We start from the raw sequence: 25,750 nt of genomic DNA on the forward strand, positions 1-25,750 counted from the left end.
TAACTTCCATATATGGCAAAACTTTTTACATTTGCCTAAAACTTGCACCACTAGAAAAATTTCCTGTAGTGCCCTGATTTCTAAAACCTCACATTTTAAACCTTAGGCTAGGCTGAGAAAGGTCAAAAGAAACGTGTTAACCCACAGTTAGGCTGCCTCACCCTTTTAACCCTGAGAGCCTATTGTATTTTGTACTGTTAAATTTAGGGAATGAGTTTGACGCAAGGTGAAGCCATCAACTAATTATGCAGTATAAGACATTTTGTGTATCAACAAAACAGGCTTCCCTATATTCTACTTACTTTTTTAAGCTTTTCCATTTGACTTCTTCACAGACTATACTGTACTAATTACTTAAGGTTCCACTAACAAGTTTTTAGGTGGCTTGCATTGTTTATCAGCTCACTTCTTGTAGTTTAATGAGATCAGTGCTTTGATTTGTTTGTTTTATTGTTTAGCTGTATACGTTTTTTTAGTTAGAAGTGATATTTCCCCCATTAACGATGTTTTCTGTTCAATTAGTTGAAGCCAGCATTTTATTTGGTTATTACTTTTGTTCTGACAAGAGCAGATTTCATTTTTGGAGATTGATTTAAATGGAGAGGATCGATTTTTATTTAGAGACTGCATTGGAGGATTTTGTGTGTGCAGTGTGTAATGTTACCTGTTAAATATATTAACAATCTGTTGGGTGGAGGCATTTTATGGCTTAGCTTCATCCCTGCTTGTGTCTTGAACACTTGCAGCACTGCAAGAGTCACCCATTCCATCCTCCATCCCACCACTGTCAATCTAAATAGTGTACCAGATACACGTTTTTATCGCACTATTCTGCTATCCCCAGTTAGCATAACTGGTGTGTGTGTGCATTACATAGACTTCACTGTTAACTTTTATTGGTGTGTATATGTATCTTTTTCATGAAAGTATGTGTGTATCTAGGCAATGAAAACTAGTACTGAAGAAATGCATTTTTCCAGCGTTAAGGTTAGTAAATGCTTTTTATAAAGAACAAACCAAAAAAGGGGAAAACTAGTAGTACAGGAATGATATTGGCATACTAATTGCTATGTATGTGCGTGTGTATGTATATATATATATATATATATATATATATATATATATATATAGATATATATATATATATATATATATATATATATATATATATATAAAATACACATGTATATATTAAATTTGTATGTGTGTGTCTTTAAATATGTTTATAAATGTATGTGTCTATGTCTGTATGTATATATATATATATATATATATGTGTGTGTGTGTGTGTGTGTATAAGAAGAAATAGCCAGGAAATTGTTATGGCTAGGCTTGTATAGGCCCTAGGGCCGATAACCTAGTACCAACCTATGAACCTATATGTGTGTGTGTATGTGTATATATATATATATATATATATATGTATAGGTTCATAGGTTCATATACTAGCTATAGGCTATAGGCTATCTTTACAAGCCTAGCTAAGCCCTTCTTGGCTTAACCCCCACCCAGTATGGTATGGGGAACTATACCCATATTTTGCTGTGCCTCTGCCAGTGAGTGACACTGGAGGTAAATCTGGGATATATCTGCGATCTCCCATCATGACGGATTTTGTTTTCCACAGCATAGAAGTCTTTGGTGATGAATCTCCTATCCCTCCACGTCCTATTAATAGTGTCAAGGTTTAAGTTTTAAGTCTCCCTTGTGGCTCTGATGATGGATTAAAGATTTTTTCATACACACACACTTACCCCCTTCACACACCCTTGTCACCTGCTGGATCCAAACCCCTACCTAACATGTATGTATATATATATATATATATATATATATATATATATATATATATATATATATGTGTGTGTATGTGTGTATATATATATTTATATATATATATATATATATATATTTATATATATATATATATATATATTTATATATATATATATATATATTTATATATATATATATATATATATATATATATATATATATATATATATATATATATATATATATATATATATATATATATGGATCGATTTTGCTACATCAGTACATTAAACTGAAACGCATTTCATGAACACAATTTGTGAAGTGCATTTTAGCAAAAATGCAGTTTCACGAAAATAAAAATGACAAAAAAAACCCTACAAAAATAAAACACTATACTCAAGTTTATGCAGGGGGTAAGCCCCCTCTACACCCCCCCTACTTTAATATTCTCACTCCGAGATCACACTACAGTGGGGAAAAGGGAATATTCCCATATCCCCTCTGTACCATGATCTAAGTAACAGTTTGCTTAGTTGTACAGTCAACAGTGAATTTTGATGTACAACTAAATCTACATGCAAATTACGTGTTCTCTTTTTTTGCGAAAGTGCATTTTTGCTAAAACGCACTTTCGCGAAAGTGAGTTTGCTGTAGTACGTTTTGAGTTAACATACTTTTGATGTAAAGACTAGGACCCATATCTCACTCACACACACACACACACACTTTTACATATATACATGTATGGACATTTTTTGTGCGTCTATATACACATGCATGCATGCATACACAAGGCTGGCCTTGCTCATAGGCCTACTAGGTAGCCACCTAAGGCACCCTGCTTCTAGTGGAGATCTTTCCATGTTTGTGTATTTATTTAGAGCAATGAAATAGTTTCTTTGCTGTAAAAATAAATAGAGGCACAGCTGTTGAAACGAAACTCACCTGCTGTCAGACTGGAGCTCCAGGTGGGAGGTGCTCCACTTGACCATTCAAGTCAAGTTACGCTATGAACATTGGAGGTTTCAGAAAATAGACCTCTCACACTGTTCAGATGTAGGAGCAAAGCCCTGGCACTTAGTTGGGACTAAGATTTTGCATCAACATGGTGCATTTTTTGAAAAAAAAAAAAAAAAAAGTATGTTGCAGTTACCAGAACCTTACTTAGAAATGAAATACTGTGAGCACCTTGACATTTAGTTAGCTTAAACTGTCAGATAGTAGACAGGGTCTAACTCTTCAGGTCAAAACAGCTAGAAAAATATATGAAAGGGTAGCCTTTTGAGCTATTCGAGCTAAGCTAAAACACCAAGCAGTAGTAGTAAGAAATATTTTTAAATTAAATGCCAAACAGTAGAAAAAAATCTTGTTGCTATCAAAATTTCTTCACTTTTGTGAATAAAAACAGCTTCACGTTCTTTGTACCAAAACAACAAATCATATTATTATGATTAAAAATAGCTTCATTTCGTAGTGGCAAAACAACAAATCTTTATTGGGTGAAACTTGTATAAATCAGCAGATAAATGCCGAGCTTATGCAACGAAACTAGAAATAAATCTTGTGTTTATACATATTTCAAAAACAAAGAAAAAGTCAGCATTCTATTTAATTAGAAACGTAAACATATAATTGTGATTTGTTAAAACTCTTAGAATATATATTAGAATATAGGTGTTTTTAATATACCAATGGTTATCTTGCTTCTAGCTTGTGTGTGAATGAATGGAGTGTTTGCAGCCAGGAAATTCAGCAGTAAAACTTGAATGAGAGAAATTTGAAAAACTGGTGTCCTGTAAGACTTATAAATGCACATATGAGGATATAGTAATTGTGGTCTGTGTGTTTGGTGTTTTTTATTGATACAGAAATGAGTGCCATTAGGTGTTAACCATATGATAAAATTCTTCTACTTGCGTATTATTGCAACTAGATTTGTGGCTGAAGAAGTGGCTCATTTCCAAGCCATTTTCCTGCCAAAAACTGTTGTCAAAGGTACTTGGTAAGTGTGCATCACTGAAGTGTGTTTCTTTGCAGTGAGTTTTAGTTGAACAATTTCCAGTTTAGGAAGTGTAAAAGAATGGCGACCTTTAGCATTAACTGTTCGAGCTTCATGGCACCTTAATATGGTGCAAAGAAACTGACTCCTTTTTCATTGGGTATTCCCTGTACATTAGCACAGGATGTAATGTATAGTGTAGCCATTTCTTTTATTACCTTAGCCAATCATTCTGCCAAAACTGCTCCTTGTCAGGAATTTTGCTTTACAACTCATATACTGCTGTGTACCCTACTCGATCTTCAAATAATTTGCTTGTGCCGTGTAATATGTATTCAGTGTCTGTTTGCCACACTTCTGAAATCCCTATCCGATGTTTTAACCCATTATCTCTACCAACACTCCACAGATGTTAAAACACAACTAATTATTCTCTGGGTAAAGAATTGCTTTTTGGGAACGCCACTAAGTGCTTAAGAAGTTGGTAGAGAGTGGGAAAATTATGCCAGAAGTCAGGCAACTTTTTAATTCCTGTGTGCCCTTATCCCTTTTATTCCAAAGGTAAACAGTAAAAAGGGAAGAAAAATTGGTTTAAAAAGAGGCAGGGTAGTGATTATAAAGGCAAGCATGGAGAGTTGCATCAAATTTTGCAGAGGTCATTCATGACTGTATCCTCTTACCTTTTCCTCTCATCTACCTCACCCCTAGCTTCCCATACCCTGCATTGTAGTAGGTAGGCTCTCTTTATGACCTCCCATGTGGAAAAGCATCACAGCAGGCTCATGAGCTCTGAGCATTGTCAAATAAGGGTACAGACTGCACAGGGCTCACAAGTTTTGCCTATCAGGGGTATCTCTGGTTACCAAAGAATAGTAGAAGCTAGTCCCACAATCCTTGGCAGACCTTTTGGCTCAGGTAACAATAGAAAGAGCATATTATCTCGTCAAAGGTAGTTTCAGTGAGTGCAAAGAAATCTAAGTCAATTTCCCACAACCACTTTTGTTGAGAATGGGTGACTTGGAGTTTATGTATATAATTGGGGGGGAGGTCCCCGGGGTGCAGAGAAGCTTTCCCCTAACTACAAAAGAAAACTCTCTTATTGTTCGCTCAAGGTGGTTTCAGTAAACTGCTTTTGATTTTTTTTTTTTGTGATTACCGAAACTGCTTTTGAATCTACATGAATTCCGTAGAAAAGGTCCCCCTCACTCTTTTAGGGGAAGGGATTTTACTCTAGATTGTTTTTAGTCCCAAGAAAGGAAGGAACAATGGAGGCCCATTTTAGATCTTTTATGACTCAATACCTTCATGCGGTTCCAAAGTTCAGGACACTACTACTGCTTCCAGGTGCTCAGATGGTCACATTGGATCTGAAGGATGGCTGTCTGCACTTCCCCATCCTCTCTGATGATGCGTTACCTTGGATTATTTATGGAGGTAATGCTTTCACTTTACTTCATTGCCCTTTGAGCTGGCAGCTGCTCCAAGAGTGTTCATCAAACATGTAACCTCTGCTTATTGCATGCTGGAGGAAATTCATATATTCCATTACCCGATGATTATCTCATTCAGGCAAGCTTGTCAGACAAAGTTATCATATTTCTAATTTTCAACAGGGTTCTGCTGGGCCACTTGGAGTTTTTCCTTCAACCTGTAAAAGACATAATTGGTCCCATGTCATACAGTATTTTGCTATTGATTCCCTTCTGCTGACTTTGACCTAAAAGGCCTTTCATCAAGACAAAGTGGACAATTACTCACACTATTTCTTAAGTCCGGTAAAGCAGAAAAAAAGCCACTGCTAGAGTGGTTTTCAGGTCTCCAAGTTCATGACCTTTGCCATGTAGCACGTGAGGATTAGTGTGGTGCCAACATTCACAGTCTCTACACTACTTTATTCCATTGCTTCCCTTTTTCGTAGAAGAGTTAGTTATAGCCAAAACAAATCTTCTTGAATTCTGGGCTCTCATTCCTTGGCCCTAAACAGGTCATCACCACTTATGAATTAGAGCTGTCAAGAGGAACCCTTAAAGTAGTGACTGACAACACTATTTGTTGTACATGCCCGCTGTCCAGACTAGCTATGGCAGCATGGGAAATGACACTGTAATATATTCCCTCAGAGTAAAATGCAGTATCTCTCAAACTGACCAGGACAAAGGCAGAACCTTCTCAGCAATTGCTATGCTAGGAATTTTTCTTAGACTTCGTTTATAAATGGGTGGTTCTATGAATAGATGTGTTTACATCCCTGGAAGATGACCAACTTTCTCAGTTCTATTCAAGAAACTCTTGTAAGGAGGCCTACATAGCAAATGCCTTCTTCATAATATGCACTTGGATGTTTGTATCTGCCCTTTCTCCCTTTATGTTGAGCCACAGAATAGTGCTGAGGGTAAGGAAGGACAGACTGGGAATGCTTTTCAAGATTACCATTTTGGCCACAGCAGTACTTTGGTATACCTTCTGTGGGAATTAGCAAGGTGCAGTGCCAGCCACTACTACCAAGAATGAACCTACTATCACATGGCAAGGACTTTGTCATACACCCCAACCTAGTGTTCTATAGCTCTGTTTGGATGATATGTGCCCTTTAGGCTCTGATACTCTGATGTGCTTAATACTGTCAGAGAAGCAAGAAAACCTACTAGTGGGAAGTATTGCATGTCTAAATGGAAGAGTTTTATATTCTGATGCTAAGGCAGAGGGCAGGGCCATCTCGTGTAAGGGTACCCCTGATCCTGCCATTCCTGAGTGAACTTCTGAAGGCAAATCTAGCTTAAAATTCCCCCAAGGTCCACTGTTCTGACATCTTTGCCTGCCTCCCCCTGTATCCCCTTCTAGCTAAATGGTTTCCAGTCAGAGTTTGGTCTCTCATGTGAGGACATAAAGGAAGAGAGTGGCACCTCCCTTGGGACCAAATTACATCCTGGAAAGACCGAGATGAGCATCCCTTGATCCACAGTGTTTGAGCTTCATGCCTTATGTGCATACCACTGTTCCTGGTGTTTCACAAGAACAAGGCTAGTTTTAAGAGCAACTCCTCTTCATACCGAAGGCGGTGTTAGAATTTACTTTAAACCAGCCCTTTCAACTCTGCACATTCTTTATTCTCCATAGAACATGTAGGGGAGGGATCATTCACTTCTGGGGTGTACACAAACAGATGAGATTTTACTAGAGCATGACAAAAAATTTCAGAAAGACTGGGAACAAAAGTGGACAAGCGGATTCTAAGCAAACCATCTCCAAGTGACTCCATCAGCTGTACAATTTTTTGTTAATCCACTAAAGCGAAACATCTTACATGCACAGTCAGGGCACACAGTACCTGGACTCTTACTATTGTCAGATTCATGCAGAGGGTATACTGTCACTCCATCTTGTAAGCTGCCACCTGGTTAACTGTCCAAACATTTGTAAACTAGATCCCAGTCCACAGCCAGGGCAGGCTTTGTTAAGGCAATCTTGCAGGGTATTCTTGGTGAGGGCCACTCTTCAGTCTTCAGTACATAGTCTAAGCCCTGGGAATTGTCCCAGGCATAAGGAATACTGCAGCAGTGATCCAATGAAGAACACAGTACAATTGTTTTAGACATTATTTAAATTTAATAGAGATAAAACACTGGCCTGTCTGCACTGTTTACAGGTTCAGAGGTTCAGCCTGGGGTGTGTGTATATGTGTATGTGTGTGTGTGTGTGTGTGTGTATATATATATATATATATATATATATATATATATATGTAAAAAACAATGGAGAAGTAAAAGTCACATCATACTAATCAAATATAAATAAGAGTTGTATAAAATGATACTCTGCAAAGAAGCTAACAGAGACGCAGTATACATGTAGTTTAAATGAAATAGGACAAAAGCAGTAATCGTATGTACAGAGATAAGGAGTTTGTTTTGTAAAAGTAATTTTTAAGGAGGTTAAGAGAACTGTCACCAGAAGGGAGAGGGTATGTCTGGGAGAGAGTAGCTAAGTAAAGAGAATAAAGAGAAAACGGTCACTTATAAAATCTTACTTCCACTTGCTGAACTTAAGATGTTCATCGTGTTATACTGTTGCAGTCATTACACTTGGGTTATCCTGCCATCAGGCGGTCCCGCAGTCGGCCAGAGTTCCAAAGTCTTAGTCCGGCGTCTGTTGCTGTCGCCTCCTCCCTGACGTCAACATGACAGGGGTATATAACATGCAGCTGACACCATTTTCTTCAGTCTTTCTTGCCGTGCGGTGCCCGAAGCAAAAGCAGTTCGCAAGTGCCGATTGGCCGTCTCCTGAGATTTTAATTTCGAATCCACAACCAAAGTCTTCTACAAAGCTAAGTATTCCGTTGGGGAAACTTTTTCTTGCCTCAGACCGATGTCAGTAAAAGTTAGTAACTGTATTTTTTGTGGGAAGCAAATACCTCATAAGGATTTCCATTCCTATTGTATCCCATGCCTAGGCCCTGACAACGACGTCACTGGTTGTCGGTTTTGTGCTAGGTTTAACAAGCGCACTATTAAACGTCGGTTTGATTTTGCCCGACATTATTTTGGTAGAAAATTTACTTATACCATGCCGTCGGAACTTCCGACGACCGGTATACACAAAAAGCGCAAAGACAAAGGATATGCATCCGAGGCCCAAAACTGACAACAAAGCCTCTTCTAGGCCAGTCACTGGTTCTCCGGTTTTCAGCGAGGCGCCTTCGTAGCCCCTGACAACCGCTTCTGTAGAACCTCAAGCCGCCTCTGACTCCCACGTGGAGATGGCTGGGCCTTTGGATGAACAAGTTCTTCAGCCTACCGAGACTAACCTACCAGAGGGATCCGGAGTAGCTGAGCAACCCACAGCTACAGAGGGTGTTTTCAGACCTACTCAGTTAAGCATTAAACCCTCAGCTAAGTCTAAGCCTTCTTTAAAGCCAAAGAAACAAATACAGCTTTCTCCAGGACAGGCCTCCATGCCTAAGAAACAAATGCTCAAAATGGCCGAAGACCTAATCACTCTGATCAGGGGGTCCCATCCCCCTCCTGATAAAAGGCCTAGACTGGATGCAGAGTATGACTCATCCGACCAGGTGTACATCTTTTCTGATTCATCCTCAGACCTAGGATACTCTATACCCCTTTATGAGGATTCTGATGCTGAGGAAATCAGTTCCATCAGCCTCACCACCTGAGGACTAATCCTTTGGGGAAACCCTACATACCATGAGGGAGCATTTCCACTGGGAAGGCCAGGATTATTCGGAATCCAGGAAGAGGCTCAGAGACTTTCTTTTATTATCTCAACACAGACCCCTTGCTATTCCGCCAGTGTTAGATATTGTGGATGATATGTATACTGAATCCAGCTTAAATCCTGATTCCTTACCTCCAGCCCCTGTTAAACCTGACAGATACTACAGAGTTCCTGACTCACATAAATTTCTGTATAAAAGCCATGTAGCTGACCCTGAAACTATTTCTCAGGGACCCAAAGGAGTTAAGGCCTCATCAGCCAAGAATCCAATTCCCTCTGACAGAGATTCCAGAGCATTAGACAGATGGGGAAAGAAAGTATATACGTCTGCAACTTTAGCAATGAGAGCCTTAAATTATCAGTTTCACATGCTGAAATATCAGCAATTTTTACTGTCTCAGTTAAAACAAAAAATGCTTCCAGAATCAGATCTTCCTAATTTTAAAGAAATGCAGGATTTATTGCATGCAGCTGAACAAGTGGGAAAGCATACTTTGCAATGTGGTTTTGATTCTCTAGAGGCCTCCTGCAGAGCAGCAGTTACAGGCTCTGCCATTAGAAGACATGCTTGGTTAAAAGAACATACGTGACCAGATCATGTTAAAGCTAAATTATTGGATGCACCTTTGCAGCAGAATGTGTTTGGAGTTAAGGCAGAAGAGGTATTACAGAAAATGGAGCATAAGGCTAAATCTATGCAAACGGTGAAGGATTTCTTACAGGTTCAGCCTCCTAGATTTAGCAGAAACTGGCCAACTAAGAATCTGTCCTTTCCAATTACAGACAGACCTCAAAGGGGAAGATACAGACGTCCAAGAGGTAGAGGTCAAACACAAGGTATTTACAGGCCTCAACAGTGGGTTGCATCAGGCCAGAAAGAAGGGGAAGACAGGCCCCAACCATATAAAAAAACAGCTCCAATGACCTATAGCTGCCAAACAAATCCTTCTTGGCAGCCCCCTTGGGAGGAAAACTGGCACTCTTCTACCACAATTGGCAAATAATCACCAAAGACAAATATATTTCAAGGTTACAGGTTCCACTTTCACACTCTGCCAAGGTTAAAAGGAATGCCAAACCTGCCACCAAATCAATGGACAGAGGCTCAAAAATAAATTACAGCACTCATGGATATGAGAGCTATTCAAAAGGTACCCAGGTGCCATCACAGGAGCAAGGACAAGGATTTTACTCAAGACTCTTTCTGGTACCCAGAAAGGACAAAGCCTGGAGGCCCATTCTGGATCTTTCATCTCTAAACACCTACCTGGATGTTCCGAAATTCAAAATGTTGACATTACAGCAGCTTCTTCCCATGCTGGGCAAGAAAGCTTGGCTCGTGACTTTGGACCTCAGAGGCATACCTGCATGTCCCTATCACACAAAACTGCAGAAGATACCTCAGATTCATAGCGGGTTCAATGCACTACCAATTCTCTGCACTGCCCTTTGGCTTATCTACTGCGCCCAGGGTCTTCCCAAAGTTCCTGGCACCAGTAATTGCATTTTGCAGACAGAAAGGAATTCAAATTTATCCGTACCTGGACGACTGCCTGATTCAAGCAGAGAGCAAGGACATTCTTCTAAAGCATCTGGCGTTTGTAAAAAAGTTATTAAGTTGCCTGGGGTACACAGTAAACGAAAAAAATCAAAACTAGTGCCCTCACAAGAGATTATATTCCTGGGTGCCAGCTTGAACACAGCGGCCCAGATGGCTGATCTCACACCAGACAAACAAGGACAACTGACTCAATACTTTCAATTGATGGCAACGAAGACCCAACTCCCTGCAAGAAAAATTCTGCAGGCCTTGGGTTACATGGCATCTTGCATACTACTAATTCTATATGCCAGACTGCATATGAGGAAACTACAATGGTACATAAAGAATGTATGGTCTCAACACTGTCAAAGTTTGGAAACAGTTATATCACTAATCCCTTGCCTTCAACAGGAGTTTCAGTGGTGGGCTCAAGCTTGTCACCTCAACACAGGACAGCCTTTTATGCAACCCACAGCCAGGCAAACACTGACAACAGATGCACCGGATTACGCCTAAGGAGCACACATGGCAGGCAAATGTATTCAGGGCACATGGCCTGCAGAACAAAGGCATCTTCACATCAATCAAAAAGAGATGCTAGCTGTACAAAATGCACTTATAGCTTTCAAGGACCTGCTGCATCCAGGACAACTATTACTAAAGAGAGACAACACCACAGTTGTGTGGTATATAAACAAGCAAGGGGGCACTCACTCCTACCCCCTATGCAGACAAGCTATGACCTTGTGGAACACAGCTATAAACCTCCAAGTTCATCTGCAAGCACAATTCCTGCCAGGAGACAAAAACACACTGGCAGACGACTTAAGCAGAAACATCATGGATCCCCATGAATGAGAGTGGAATCCACAAATATTCAGAATGATAACACAGAAATGGTGGAACCCAGACATAGATCTGTTTGCATCCCCTGTAAACTGCCAGCTACAAAAATTCTGCACAAGGAGTTACCATTTACAAGCATGGAAAGTGGATGCCCTCTCATTCAGCTGGGAGAACCTACAAGTATACGCTTTCCCACCACTGCCTCTCCTGCCAAAGGTACTCATAAAAGCCAGGCAGGAAGTGCCAAAGATGATCCTGATTGCACCAGACTGGCCATGCCAGCACCGGTACCCAATCTTAAGGAGCTTAGCACAAGAACCACCCTAGATTTTGCCTCAAATCCCACATCTGCTGACTCAGCACAGTAAACAAATACTACACAGTCCGCTAAAGACCTTAAACCTAGCTGCATGGAAGATTCCTTAGTCAAGCAAGCAATGCCTCTCTCCAAAGCTGTTATGGATGTCATTCTGGAGGCCAGAAGGCCTAGTACCAGGAAAGCCTATTCGGATAAATGGAAGAGATTCTGTGCCTGGAACCAAGCTCACAGCCTTGACTCTCTTGTCCCAAACATTCCTCAGATACTACAATACTTAACTGAGATGCTGGACAAAGGACTCTCCTTCTCATCCATCAAGATCCACACCTCTGACATCTCTGCTCATTACAACATGGATCCACCAATTTTCTCTAGTTCTCTGTTAAAACAGTACCTCAGAGGGGCTAAAAACATTAGACCGCCTCGTAGAGCACCTACTCCAACTTGGGACCTTAAGTTTGTCTTGGAGAAGCTAACTTTACCTCCTTTTTGAGCCAGCCAACACAGCAGAATTAAAATACATCTCTAGGAAAACTGCTCTGCTCCTGGCAATAACATCAGCACGAAGAGTTTCAGAATTACAGGCACTAATGACAGTGGAACCTTTCCTCATTTTCCACCAGGACAGGGTGTCTTTAAGAACTAACCCTACTTTTATGCCAAAGGTGGTATCCAGTTTGGCTCTAAACCAAACTATTCACCTGCCAACTTTTTATCCTAAACCACAGAATAAAGGGTAGAGACTACTGCACTCTTTGGACATTCAGAGGCAGTTACGCTTCTACTTGGACAAAACCAAAGCTTTCAGAAAATCTGAGCAATTATTGGTAGCATATGCTGCAGGAGCACAGGGAAAAGCCATTTCAAAACAGACTATTTCAAAATGGATAGGACATTGTATACGTTTCTGCTACACATACCATGGAAAACCTGTTCCTAGCAGCATTAGATCTCACTCCACCAGGGCAACAGCCACTTCAACTGCCTACCTCAGGGGAGTACCTACCAAGGACATTTTGGAAGCAGCAACTTGGAGTTCTGTACATACCTTCACCAAGCATAATCATCTGCCTCTATACTCTACATCTAGAGCTGGCTTCGCCACTACAGTACTGCAGGGCCTTTTAGTCACTCCTAATGCCTTATAGAACCAGCCACTCTTCCTCAGCTTTAGGATTCTATCCAAGTGTAATGACTGCAGCAGTGTAACACGATGAACATAGTACAGTTTTGTGCCTTATAGCCGGTTTTAGGCACCAGCGAACCCTGCGGTCGCTGGGGGCCCCCAACCACAGCAAGTTATCTTATCCTGATATTTTGTCACATCTGTAAAACCAACCAAAGTTAGTGCAGCAGTCTTGCATACTTAAACCATGAGGGTAATAACTCTTATTTATATCTCCTTTAAAATTCAAAGATATTTCTGGTTGTAGTAATGGTGTTTTGTCAAGTAACAGGCATCAGCATGCCATTAAATATTTTACTACAGACATAGTGCTCCTGGCTTAGTTAAACCCTGCTTTTGGACATTTTCTCCACTAAAACTAACTACATAGCCAGCTTTTAGTCCCTGCAAAACCATGGCTGCAGGGGGGGCCCCCCTTAATCATCTTTGTCTGTGTGGGGGCCCCACAAAAGCTGCTGCTGACTGGGTAAAAATGAGGAATGAAAAATGCATTAATTTCCTAATTATGCTCTTTAACATGAACATGGCTGTGATATGACCCTATTAGGATGAAGATGATAATGAACATGAACAATATAAGCACTAGAAGGATCAGCAGCCCAGAGTGACTTACCTCAGTGCAAACTTTGGATTTTAAGAAGAGCTAATGTTTCCGATCATCAGGGATAGTTTCTCTTTCAGGTAGTTTTATAACTAATACCAGAACACCAGATACTATAACTCAATTTCTTTACTTAAGAATTCAGTATAATTCCCAAAAATAATAGAATAAATGCTCAGAATCATAAATATGTTTAAATTTCTCTAATTCACTTAAAAAGTTACTAGAATAACATATTTTGCATCAACATCTAGATAAAACTCAGATGTCTGGATTGATTGACTGTAATCCTGAATGATTTACCAGCAAATCAGACTTTACGAAGGATAAAGCAAAAGTATGAACAAAATCAGGGAAGGTCTGTGAAAGTAGGGACAGTGACAAGTATGCATTACTCCTCGATGAAATAAATCTTACTGCTTCTGCTGTTTGACAAATGCTAAACAGCAGTGACTAATCTGGTGTGGCAGTACCAATGTTGCACAAGGCATTGCTGTTTGCTGAAATAAGTACATAACTAGTACTGCTGTGGCTTATGCATGTTAGTGTGTGTGTGTGTGTGTGTGTGTGTGTGTGTGTGTGTGTAAAAAACATCACTGATTTTTATCTGTGCAAGCACCCAATAAAGCCAGGACACAGACATTATTCTTGTGCATCAGTAAAAAATGTACCTAACAAGTAATTATATTTCGAAAGTAAGACATAACATATATCACAGAACATTCCGACACTTAGATATTCTTGGAGTTTGGTTGCCTCCACTCACCAGACTGTCTAAATGGATAATGGGACTCCTTTATCATCCTTGCCTCTATGGGGCCCCCACCAAAGCTGTTGCTTGTTGGAGAAAAATGTGTCAATTTTCTGAATACGCTGTTTAACCTGAATGGTGCTGAGATATGACCCTTTTAGGATAAAGCTAATAATAGCCTCTGTTTACAACCACACCCATTCTAAAACCAGCCCTGTTGAAATGTGTGTGTGTGTACATAAAGCTGCTCCAGGTTATGAGGGGCTGGAGATTGTGTGGATATTACATCTTTGATTTTCATCACAGTCTAACCTTAGAGGTGCGCATGAAGTCATTATAGCTTGTGTTTGAGCTGAGGGCAGTGTTTCTCACAGACCTCAGAGGTGTACAAAGAAGGTTACTATAGCTTGTGTGAGAGGTGTACTGTCTAGGAGCAACAAATTTGAATATTACTGAAATCATTCTCACAATCACGTACTAGGCACATATACATGTGGCTACCTTTGACGGCTGGGGTGAAGAACATGCTATGTATATGTATATCATCAGTCACTTGAAATATATGACAAAGGCAATTTAAATCTCTGCTTTCATCCCAGTCTAACACCAGAGGGATGCATAGGCAGTGACTTGTCTTTTTTAGAGGGTTAGGGAGGTAAGCAGTATTTCCAGAGAAGACTTAAATATTCTCACAACTACTGGCTTGTTAGTTTACTCTAAGCTACAATTTTGTCAGCTTTGAAAATTAAGCCTTGGGCACAAATTATGCCTTGAAAGAAAAAAAAAGACTGACATTCTTTTTTCTTCATAATTTTATTTAGGCAACCATTAGAGTAAAATGTTGAGAAAATGCTCTAAAATGCATCCCAGACCATCTGTAAACCTGTGGCTTCTTGGGCCCTGATTTGAGTTATTTCCTAAATGGTTATTACTGGGCTGTCTTGTTCAGGAAAGGTGTGTTGAAGGATGCAAGGAAAACTAAAGCTGAACCACAACAGTGATTTTTTTCCTTAATCATAATTTCTGTTCAAGCTATTATTGGATGAAAAGGTTGTGTAAAATGCACTTCAGAGCATATAGAAAGTTATGGCTTCTTGAAAAAGCTTAGAGTATGGCAAAATGTGAAAAAAGGAAGAAAAAGTAATGTGAATGGTATGGGGGAAGCACAAAAGGAGAAGGACTCTGAGGTGAGGACTGGAGGGTGTGTGTGTAGGGGGGGTGTTGAAATGTAGGTCCAGTAATCATTTCACTTTAAGTCCAGACCTGTACATAGACTTGTTGCAATGTATCACTGTTGCAGCTAAGTGCCAGTAACTCTAACTGCCTCTTTGTTAGACAGCTCAACATAGTGATAGTGTGATACATAGGCCTGTTGTAATGTAAAAGCTTGTAGCTGCAGGTCTGTCTGTGGATACTACTCCTAAAAGTTTGCAGCATGAAATAAAGGGTTGCTTAGGATGGATGGCATTGTTAGGATGATACTTATACTGGAAGTGCCTAGGGGGCCCCCAACTTGACACTTGCTGGGGGCCCCCAAAATGCTAACACCGGCCCCTGCCTACCATAAATGTAGATGTTCGAGTGTAAACACTGCTGCAGTCCAGGTTACCCTCCCTCCTTCCCCTCTTACTTTCTGTTACTTACCTAGGTCATCTACCCTTTATTACCTATGGGGAGTATTTGCTGGTAACTAAAAATGGTTGATTGCTTTTCTTTTGTATATTTTACTAGCAATTTGAATTGCCTACCTATTTGGGGGCACCTGACATCTGGGGCAAGAAAAACTGAAGAAAATGGCGTCTGATGCAGCTTGTATACCCCGGTCGCGCTGACGTCAGGGAGGAGGCAACAGCAACAGACGCCAGACCAAGACATTGGAACTCTGGCCGACTGTGGGACCACCTGACGGCAGGATAACCCAAGTGTAATGACTGCAGCAGTGTTTACACTCGAACATCTACATTTGTGGTAGGTACAAAACTGTAGTTTCATCATATCTTAAACATAAGCTGAGAGAGTTAGATATAGTTGGGTGTCAAACACTGATGAACTGGTGTGAGCAGGCGATAATATGATAGAAGGCTGGTATTAGGTGATTACATGAGTTGTGTAACATGTGCAACAAGCATCTTTGAAAAGGAACAGTTTACTCATCCCTTAAAATGTAGGATTGAAGTCAGTGTTCATTATTCCCATTGCCTCCATCATATTTTGGGTTATCTGCCAAGGTAACCCAGTACCGGACAACTTTAAAAGCTCAAACTCTCTTCCTCTACTCTCCATGTGACAGCTGATTGGCTGAGCATATTCTGACATGGAAGCCTTCAGGTGTCACAGGAAGTTAGTGTTGGGTCTTTTCTGCCATCCAAAGGATAAAGTCCTTTAACTCTTCACAGGATCTAATGCTGATTTTTCTGGTTTACTGCTGAGAAGTCCCATTTGATGACCCTCCTCCTCCTATTTTACTGTTCATTTATTATCTATTTTTTTTATTGGAAAGTATTTATTATAATATTTTATTTCTGTCCGTGTTTACATTAATTCCTGTAGGTGTTTCTGCTCATGGCAATGTTTATTTGACTTTTATCTCGGACAAATGCTTTTTTTACTGTTTCTGAAGAAACTTTCAGTATTTCTGTCAAGTGCACTGTGTTTGTGTGAAGTTAAAACCACAAATAAATTGTGCCCATCTTTACAGTGGTTACTCTGCATTATCTTTTGACAGGAAAATGTAGATCTTGGATTTTTTTTTCAGCCTATGTACATTATTATATGCATGACTCTGCTCAGTGTGTTTAACATCAGATCGTGATTTTACTGAAATTAAGTTTTTTGAATGTACTGTGAAGATTTTACTCTCTCTGGCAAGAAAATATAGTTTAAAATGCTATTAAAGGTTACTTTATGACATTTAAACTTTGTTAAAGTGTATGGAACTGTTTTTTTACACTAGTTTAGAACATTGGTTGCTTTGGTGTTCGGACTTTGTGTACTGGAAGTTTTTTAAACATCTTTTTTGTGATATTAGTACAGTTTGGCAAAATTTGTGCAAGGACATGAGTTCTGGTACATTATGCAGTGCTGTCAATATATTATTCTGGCTATCATTTCTGGTTGCACCTAAAAAGGAAGAAACAAAATAAAAAAATGTCTCAACCTGTGGTTAGTGATTCTGTCTGGGCCACTGCTTGGCCTGTAGACTACTAACCTTTTGTCCCATCCTCCTCTAGTGTAGATTTGCCGGCCACTATGGAACGGGGTTCAGACACAGCCTCCAGGGTTGTTCCAGTTCTTGACACAGGTATGGGAGAAGCAAACATTCTAGGTGCAGGAATAGACAAAAATACTCCTAGTCAGTCATAATACTCTGTCCACAGTTCACTAGAAAAAGAGACTAACTTCATAGTACAGATTGTTTTACAAGTCTGATGCAGTTTCCTTGGCTAAGAGTGTTCTGCAGACGTGAATTTTGATGGTTGTGTTCCCATACATGTGTCTAGTGCTAGTTTGGCTAGAGGACTGACCGTTTCAAAGAATGATGACGAATTTGATGAGGACAATGTTGAGTTCTTAGTTGTCACAAAGACCAGTCACTCTGATTCTTTGCAAGCTGAACCTAAGCTTAAGTCTAGGCAAGTGTTCACTTTTCCTCAGATGACTGCTAGATTTAGTTTTGTTTTTGCTTGGGATTAGTCGTGAACTACCCCAGAACTAGGCAGGGTATATGACCTTAGAGGATTAGATGCTCAATTTTGTAATTATCCCTCCTCTCCTATCTGCTTTGGAAGATGTTTACAAAGCTTCCTACAGGAGACCAGTATTTATTCTATCAGACCCTAAAAGGCTCAGAAAAAATATAGTCTCCTCTGATATGACTGGTTTCCATTCTCATTTAACTGCTGACCCAGCTGTGTTCTCCAAAGCTGCCTGCTCAAATAAAAAGTCCTTGACTTTATCTAATCCTGCACCTCCAGATAAAGAGGGAAAATGGTTAGAACTTCAGTGCAAAAGGATGTCTCTGTCTAGTAATCTAGCCTTTAGAATGTTTTGATTTTGCTGCATCCTTACCTGCAAGGCAAAAATCTTACATGAATGAAATTGTTTTGAATTTGACTCTGGTTTTGAACATGTTTTCAGAGGTGTGCTTGAATGTGCTGATACAGTCTCGAGAGATGTTGCTTTTTCTCTTGTATGAATATTGTGTGCTTGATTTGTGTAATGAAAATTTCTCAGATGCTTTAAAAGCTGAAATTTTGAATGCATCATAGTGCTGAATTGGTGTTTGGGCCTTCTGTTACACATATTCTTATACAGTGGGGTGTTTGAGGCAAATTAATGCATTGCGTATCCAGGATGTTTCATGTACCGAAGTTCTCCCCAAGAATCGTGGATCAAAAAGATGGCAAGAAGATATTTCTTCTAAACCAAACAAGAGGGGGTTGTCTTCCTAAAAAAGGTCAACCCCATACAAAAGAATGACTAAGTTGAGTCACAGAACACTCCTACCTTGCTCCTACCTTTCCTTCTCTTCCCCCAGGCTCTGTCTTAACCCTGCAGCTTGACAGCAAATAGTCTTAGACAAATACATCCATCCTCAACCCCTTTTCTCATTTTGCACATGGGGTCAGGGTGTCACTATAGCAGTGACAATCATCTTGAGCCAAGGTTTGCACCAGGTGGCTAGGCCTGCCGCTGTAGTCCATTCATATCAGTCACACACACACACACACACACAAACACACACACACACACACACACACACGCACATACACACACACTCACCTATGGCCAATTTAGAGTGTCCAATCCACCTAAAGCATGTCTTTGGAATGTGGGAGGAAACCTGAGCAACCGGAGTAAATTCACGTGACTGCAAGGAGTGAATGGAGACTCTGCACGGAACCCCCAGCTGAGAATCGAACTGGAGAACCTCTTGCTGTGAGGCAACTTCTCTAAACACTGCACCATTACTGTCAAATATAAATGTGTTCTGCAAATAAATCCAAGAATACCCTTGGCAATAGATAGAAAATGTTTTCCATTTTAGGGGAATTCCTTCAAACCCATCAGACCATTGCTCCATCCCATGGTAGAAGCAGGGGTGATGGACAGTGCCTCTGACACACACACAGACAAAGGATTTTACTCCAGAATCTTTTTGGTACCCAATAAAAGGAGCACTCTTGGGGACCCTAAATTTGTCCTTTTGAAGCACCTTTGTAAAAGTTCCACAATTTAAAATGATCACTTTACTGTGTCAGTTCTAGCATTACTTCCAGACCACTTTTTCATGTTGTTACTAGATCTCAAGGAGTCCCGCGGTGGTGGTGCTGCGGTAGCATTGTCGCCTCACAGTAAGATGCTGTCCGGTTCGATTCTCAGCTAGAGCGTCTTCTGCGTGGAGACATGCGTAAATGGGCGTACCTTTGTTGAAGGTTGTGCGTCGGGGCTGGTAACTCGGCACGTAAAAATCAACTACCAATCATTAGCGGACCAGAGTTCCGGTGTGGCGACCCCTAATTAGGAAAAGCCAAAAGACACAACAACAACTAGATCTCAAGGGTACTTGTATTCCTATTGCTCAAAGTTTTTTTTTTTTTTTTTTTTTGTTAGATTTGCTGTGCATTATCAATTTTCTGCATTGCATTTTGGGATATCTACCATACCTTGAGTGTGTGTCTGGCCCCAGTAGTTGCCTGTTGCAGAACCCTAGGCATCCACATTTTTTTCCTTATTCAGACAACTTGCTGATTTGTGCAGATTCTGTATTCAGCTGCTTGGAGTCCTTAGACAAGGTCGCATCCCACCTGAGCTTCAAACTGAACCTTCAAAAGTCCTTCCTCACACCTTCTTAATGAATTGTTTTCCTGGTTTGTTGGATTGACACAGTAATTAGGATGGCCTTCCAGCCAGAAGATAAATTCTGACTTATCAGGGCATTTTCTTGGATTTCTCTCTTTTAGATGTGACCTTAGCCAGACAGTCTTGGAATTCTATGCCTCACGATATCACTAAAGAGACTACACATGAGAAAAGTTCAGTGGTACTTGAAGAATTGTTGAACCCAGCACCTTCATCCCTTGGATTTCCTGGTATTGGTACTGAGATTTGTGGAACAGAAATTGCAGTGCTAGAGAGATCAACTGTCTCTGAATTCAAGATTACCTTTCTGTCTTTTCAGACCCCAGTCCACTCTTTGTGGACGCGCTAGATTTTTGTGTTGGGAACAGTGTGCATGGGAGTTCAAGTGCAAGGCTTGCGTGGTCCTCAGGACATGCCAAAGCATGTAAACACAAAATAAATTTTGACAATGATTCATGCCTTAAAAGATTTTCACCACTTATGGACTCCAGGTCCTCTTCTTCTGGTCACAGACAACACCACCGTGATCTGGTACTCTAACAAGCAAGAGAGTACAAAGTCATTGGCCATGATGGCCTGGGAGTTGGTACTGCAGCATTCTCATCAGGCCTCATTCATCAGGCCTCATACATTCCATCAAGAGTAATGCACAGTGACAGACAGACTAAGATCATGGGCAGACCCTCACAAATGGAAGCTCCATCTCAAGGTCTTCCAGGACTTGATCCATATATAGAGAACACCTCAAGTAGATCTGCTTGCTTCCTTTCATAACTGACAACTGAAAAACATTTGTTGAGGACAGCCTGCAGCCATGCTTGGATGACAGAATAGCTGTCATCCCCTTGGTCAGGAATGTTCCTTTATGCATTTCCACCCTTTCCAGTGATTCCCAAGGTGCATCTAAAGGTTCAGAAGGAATTACCAAAGTTAATTGTGGTAACCCCCTTTTAGCAGAGGCAAAGTTTGGTTCTCTCTCTTAATGGAATTGGCCAAGGGCAATTGCCACAAGCTTCCTCACAGACTGGATCTGCTTGCGTAGTATCAGGATGACTGGTCCACCCTAGCTTATAGCAATTGGACCTAACTGCTTGGGTGATTCTATTGTCATACCTTTTAGGCACTTGTTCCATGAGGATATGTTGAGGGTATTTAAGGAGGCAAGAAAACCTGCAGATAGAAAGTTTTACATTTACAAGTGGAAGACGTTCTATAGATTATGCCTAACCAATAACAGAAGCCCTACAAGGGTTTCAGCCTTTCTGGTTTTGAAGTATTAGTATTTGTGTGAGCTACTTAGAAATGTTTCTTCATCTATCAAAGTGCATCTTGCTGCCATCTCATCTTGTTTGCCCATGGATCACCTTCTTTAGTCTCTTTATGTGGTCAAACAGTTTATGAAGGGACTGTTACTAGTGAGATCCCCTTGAAAGCAAATGCCTCTTGTCAGGGATCTCAAATTTGTTTCTGAAAAATTGGCCTTGCCTCCTTTTGAATCTGCTTCTCAGACTGATGTGTGGTTCATTATGTAAAAGACTGTTTTAAATATTGTTCTGACATCCGCAAGGCGAGTCTTTGAGCTGCAAGCCATATCTGATTTTTCACAGGGACAAGGTTGTGTTGCACACTAATCCATCATTCTTGCCTAAAGCTGTTTTTGAGTTTATCTTGAATCAAACCATCAATCTCCTAGTGTTCTGTCCTGATCCAAAAAAGAAGGGAGAAAAGATTCTACATACCTTGGATGCACAAAGGCAACTCGGGAACTACTTTGTCATAACAAAAGCTGTTTAGAAATGCCAAACAGCTGATGTTATGTGGTCCTATCTCGCCTACATTCCTTACTCACGGGTTCGGAGCCAAGGATCAGCTCCGACTCTGCCAAACTTTCTAGCACAAAGTCTCTAATTGGCTGGGCTAACCCGGTATCCCAGGTTGCACCTCGCCCTAGCCCCAGATCTCATTTGCCGCTCGTAGAGTTAGGACGTGGTCTCGCTTGGCTGTGGCTAAGTACCATTTTTAAATACCTTTAAAATACTTAGTATTTCAGCAGTCTCTGTTTGTCAAAAGCTATTTTCATATTTAATATCTGCACTTAAAGTTACATTTTAGTCGAATTTGATCGAAAGTTTGTTTGTTTGTTTGTTTAATTTAACTGTTGAGGCTGCCCACAAGTATGCTAGCCTGTGTAACTGATTTGATCGAAAGTTTGTTTAATTTAACTGTTGAGGCTCCCCACTCCCACTGATGAGCAAAGAAACATCCCTCTATCCAAGTAAGGTAATGGACAACACAGGAACTACACCACAGCCCAGAATACAGCAAAGCCTGTAAACTGGTCTAAACTAGTCAAGGAGAGGCAGGAAAACAAGGATTATTTATTTGTTTTCAGATAGAAACACACATAAAATGCAGAAACAGTAATAAATCAGTTTGTGGTCAGATCTCACTAGTGAGGGGTATATATGGGGCAGCCTCAACAGTTAAATTAAACAAACAAACAAACTTTCGATCAAATTCGACTAAAATGTAACTTTAAGTGCAGATATTAAATAATGCAGCAAACTGCTTAAAAAACAGTTTAAGCTTGTTTAGGGTAAGCTAGAGAAGGTATTTCAAGTAAAAAAAAAAAAACAGCAAAGATACTTAAATCCAGAAAGTAGTCGCTTTTCTGAGTTCCCTGTAGCTAGGACCACTCTGCAGGACCACGAGGAGCTTGTCTGAGTAGTATAGCCAGAAAAAAATGCCCTTGTCTCTGTGGCAAGTGACCTCAGCACAAGCGCTGTAGTAATTGGTTGTTTTGGACCATTTCTAGTTCTTTTGAAGTTCCCGGTTTAAAATCCACGTTTGCACGATTGTGCACATAGCGCAACGCCGGTTAAACAACTTCTGGCTCCACCAAGTCTGCTCTTCAAATTTTCCTTTAAGGAAGCTCTACTCTTAGTATAATCAGACTACTCGCTATATTATAAGCCTAGCACTTGTTCTCAAAACTTCTCTACTAAGTAAGCACTCTCATACTAAGTAAGCACTACATCCACCTACCACCCCTGTGAATATCCACATCCCTTAAAGGCACAGCACTCCCTTATACTGTTCTAGCATGTCGAGTGGTAGATTACTGGCGTCCTCTCCAGTTCAGATGGTTAATCTGGGTATCTTGAGACAATGCTACAATTGTCTCATGTACACAGACAACCCTCTCCTCCTCCCAACAAACACAAATACATGTGAGAGATGCAACTATATAGCCAAACTGGAGGCTGAACTCTCTCAACTCAGGGCTGGCATGACCAGACAGGAGGAGATGGTAACCACACACACAACAAACCCAGTCCCACATAGACCTACCACAACTGCAAACCAAACACACAAAACACAAAGACATACTCGGAGGCTCTAATAAAAAACTTACCAAAACAACAGAGGCTCCCAAAGCAGATATCCAAAAATCCACCACCTCAAAACAAAACACATGCAACACATACTTCAATAAATCAGTGTGTCAATCAATCACAGCCCTTAAGGCCAAACACCATGCCTGATACACTAGTAATAGGTGACTCTATAGTCAGACACACTGATGTCCCGCTTACCAGGCTGAACAAGGAGAGGGTGACTGTGAGCTGCCTATCGGGAGCTAGGATCTGCCACATAACACACGCACTCAAGTCACTCCAAAGCAAGTACAAATATGACTCCGTCATTGTCCATGCTGGCGTGAATGACCTGAGACGTACCTTCCTGGACTACATGAAAAGAGACCTAGAGGAGCTCTCTGATTATGTAGCCCAGGCTGGTATGACCCTGACCCTGAGCAGCATCTTGCCCTCACCAAGAATGATGCCACAATACAAAGACAAGATGATCAGCTTTAATAATTGGCTCAAGTACTGGTGTCATTCTAAGGGGATCCAATGTCTGTCTGCATGGGATGACATGTTGGACAAGCCACGCTGCTTCGCAAGGGACGGCTTGCACCTATCACCACTGGGCTTCCGGATATTGGCTAAGGCTCTTTCCACCCCCATAGTGCCTTTTTTAGGCAAGGCTCAAAAGACAAACCCACCTCCTTAGAAAACAAAAATGGAAAAAAACTAAGGGTAATGCTGCTCAGTGCCAGAAGTCTAAATCTCAAGTTTCAGGCACTCGATGCACTCCTCAGTATGGAGAACATTGATGTCTGTGCAGTAACTGAAACCTGGTTCAAGGCTTCTGAGAGCATCCCAGCGCTACCAGGCTATACCTCGTATCATGCTTTTCGGCCCCAAAACCCGGGCTGAACCACAAAGGGAGGGGTAGTGTCCATATTCATCAAGGACACCCACACCTCCAGGTTAGTAGCAACACATGAAGCATCGGAGACCATACAGGTGCAACTAGCCATAGGCAAAACTGCTATACAACTGGTAGCATGTTACAGACCACCCTCCCAATCTCAGGAACCCCACTCAGCCTTCCTGAAGACATTGGAGGATATGAATATATCACAAAATACCATCATACTGGGAGACTTCAGCTACCCTAACATAGATTGGGTACATTAGTCTAGCCCTAACACCCTAGCCCAAAGGTTCCTGGAATTCATAAATTCAAATGCACTGGAACAACTAGTCATCTCTCCCACTAGGGGAGATAATATACTAGACCTGATCATCACAAACATGGGAACAAAATGTTCCACACCGGAGGTATACCCCTCACTAGTGAGATCTGACCACAAACTAATCACACTGGATATACATATCCCACCTCCACCCCCAGCACAAAAGACCACAGTGAAAAACTTCTCAAAAACAGACTTCACTCTTCTTAAGACTGAGATGGCATCCTTTAAGCCCACTGGGCCAGTGGATACCACATCCCACAATGCTGAATCCTTCACAAATGCTTTCTATGGACATCTCCAAGAATGCATGGATCATGCAATCCCAAATAAATCCAAGTCCCTCTCCACGAAAGGCAAGCGTCCTGTCTGGTGGACCTCCGCCATTAACAAATTGTATAACAAAAGAAGGAAGCTACTGCACGACAGAGCAAAATCCCATAAAGGGAAGACATCTCTGATCAACACTAGCAGAAAACTACGTTCTCTCATAAAAACATCCAAGGCCAACTTTGAGAGAAAAATCGCTAAGGACACTAAAGATAACCACAAAGCCTTCTTCAGCTATGCTAGAAACCTGGGCGGAAACCCTCAGATATGCTCAGAGTTAGTTCACAACAACAAAAAATACACTGAACCCGCAGATATTGCCAACATTCTGGCTGACAGGTTCATTGCAAATTTCTCCCCTCCCTCACCCTCAAAAGAAGAAATACTTATCCCAGCTGAATGTAATCTCCCTGTCATCTCAGATGTCCAGGTAAGAGCCGCCCTCAGCAAAGCTAGAAACACAGCATTAATGGGACCTGACAGTATCCCGGGTTGCGTGCTACGTGAACTCCAAGAGGAGCTAAACCCGCACATAAAAATGCTATTTACCCTTAGCCTTACTACAGGATATGTACCTGAACACTGGCATACAGCAACAGTGGTCCCACTCCACAAAGGGGGTACCTCTACAGACCCTGGGAACTACCACCCCATAAGCTTAACCAGCCTGGTCTGCAAAGCTATGGAAAGAATCAT

At 40.9% G+C, this 25,750-nt stretch overlaps 1 protein-coding gene across 1 annotated transcript in view; it reads left to right on the plus strand.

Moving 5' to 3' along the window:
- The window catches only part of POLD1 (DNA polymerase delta 1, catalytic subunit), a gene marked incomplete in the record, with an annotated part of 1,583,142 nt that overhangs the window by 409,272 nt on the left and 1,148,120 nt on the right, over positions 1-25,750 (plus strand).

This window comes from Protopterus annectens, chromosome 17.part0, assembly GCF_019279795.1.
Source record: "Protopterus annectens isolate FY-2018-M chromosome 17.part0, PAN1.0, whole genome shotgun sequence".
Taxonomy (NCBI): domain Eukaryota; kingdom Metazoa; phylum Chordata; order Ceratodontiformes; family Protopteridae; genus Protopterus; species Protopterus annectens.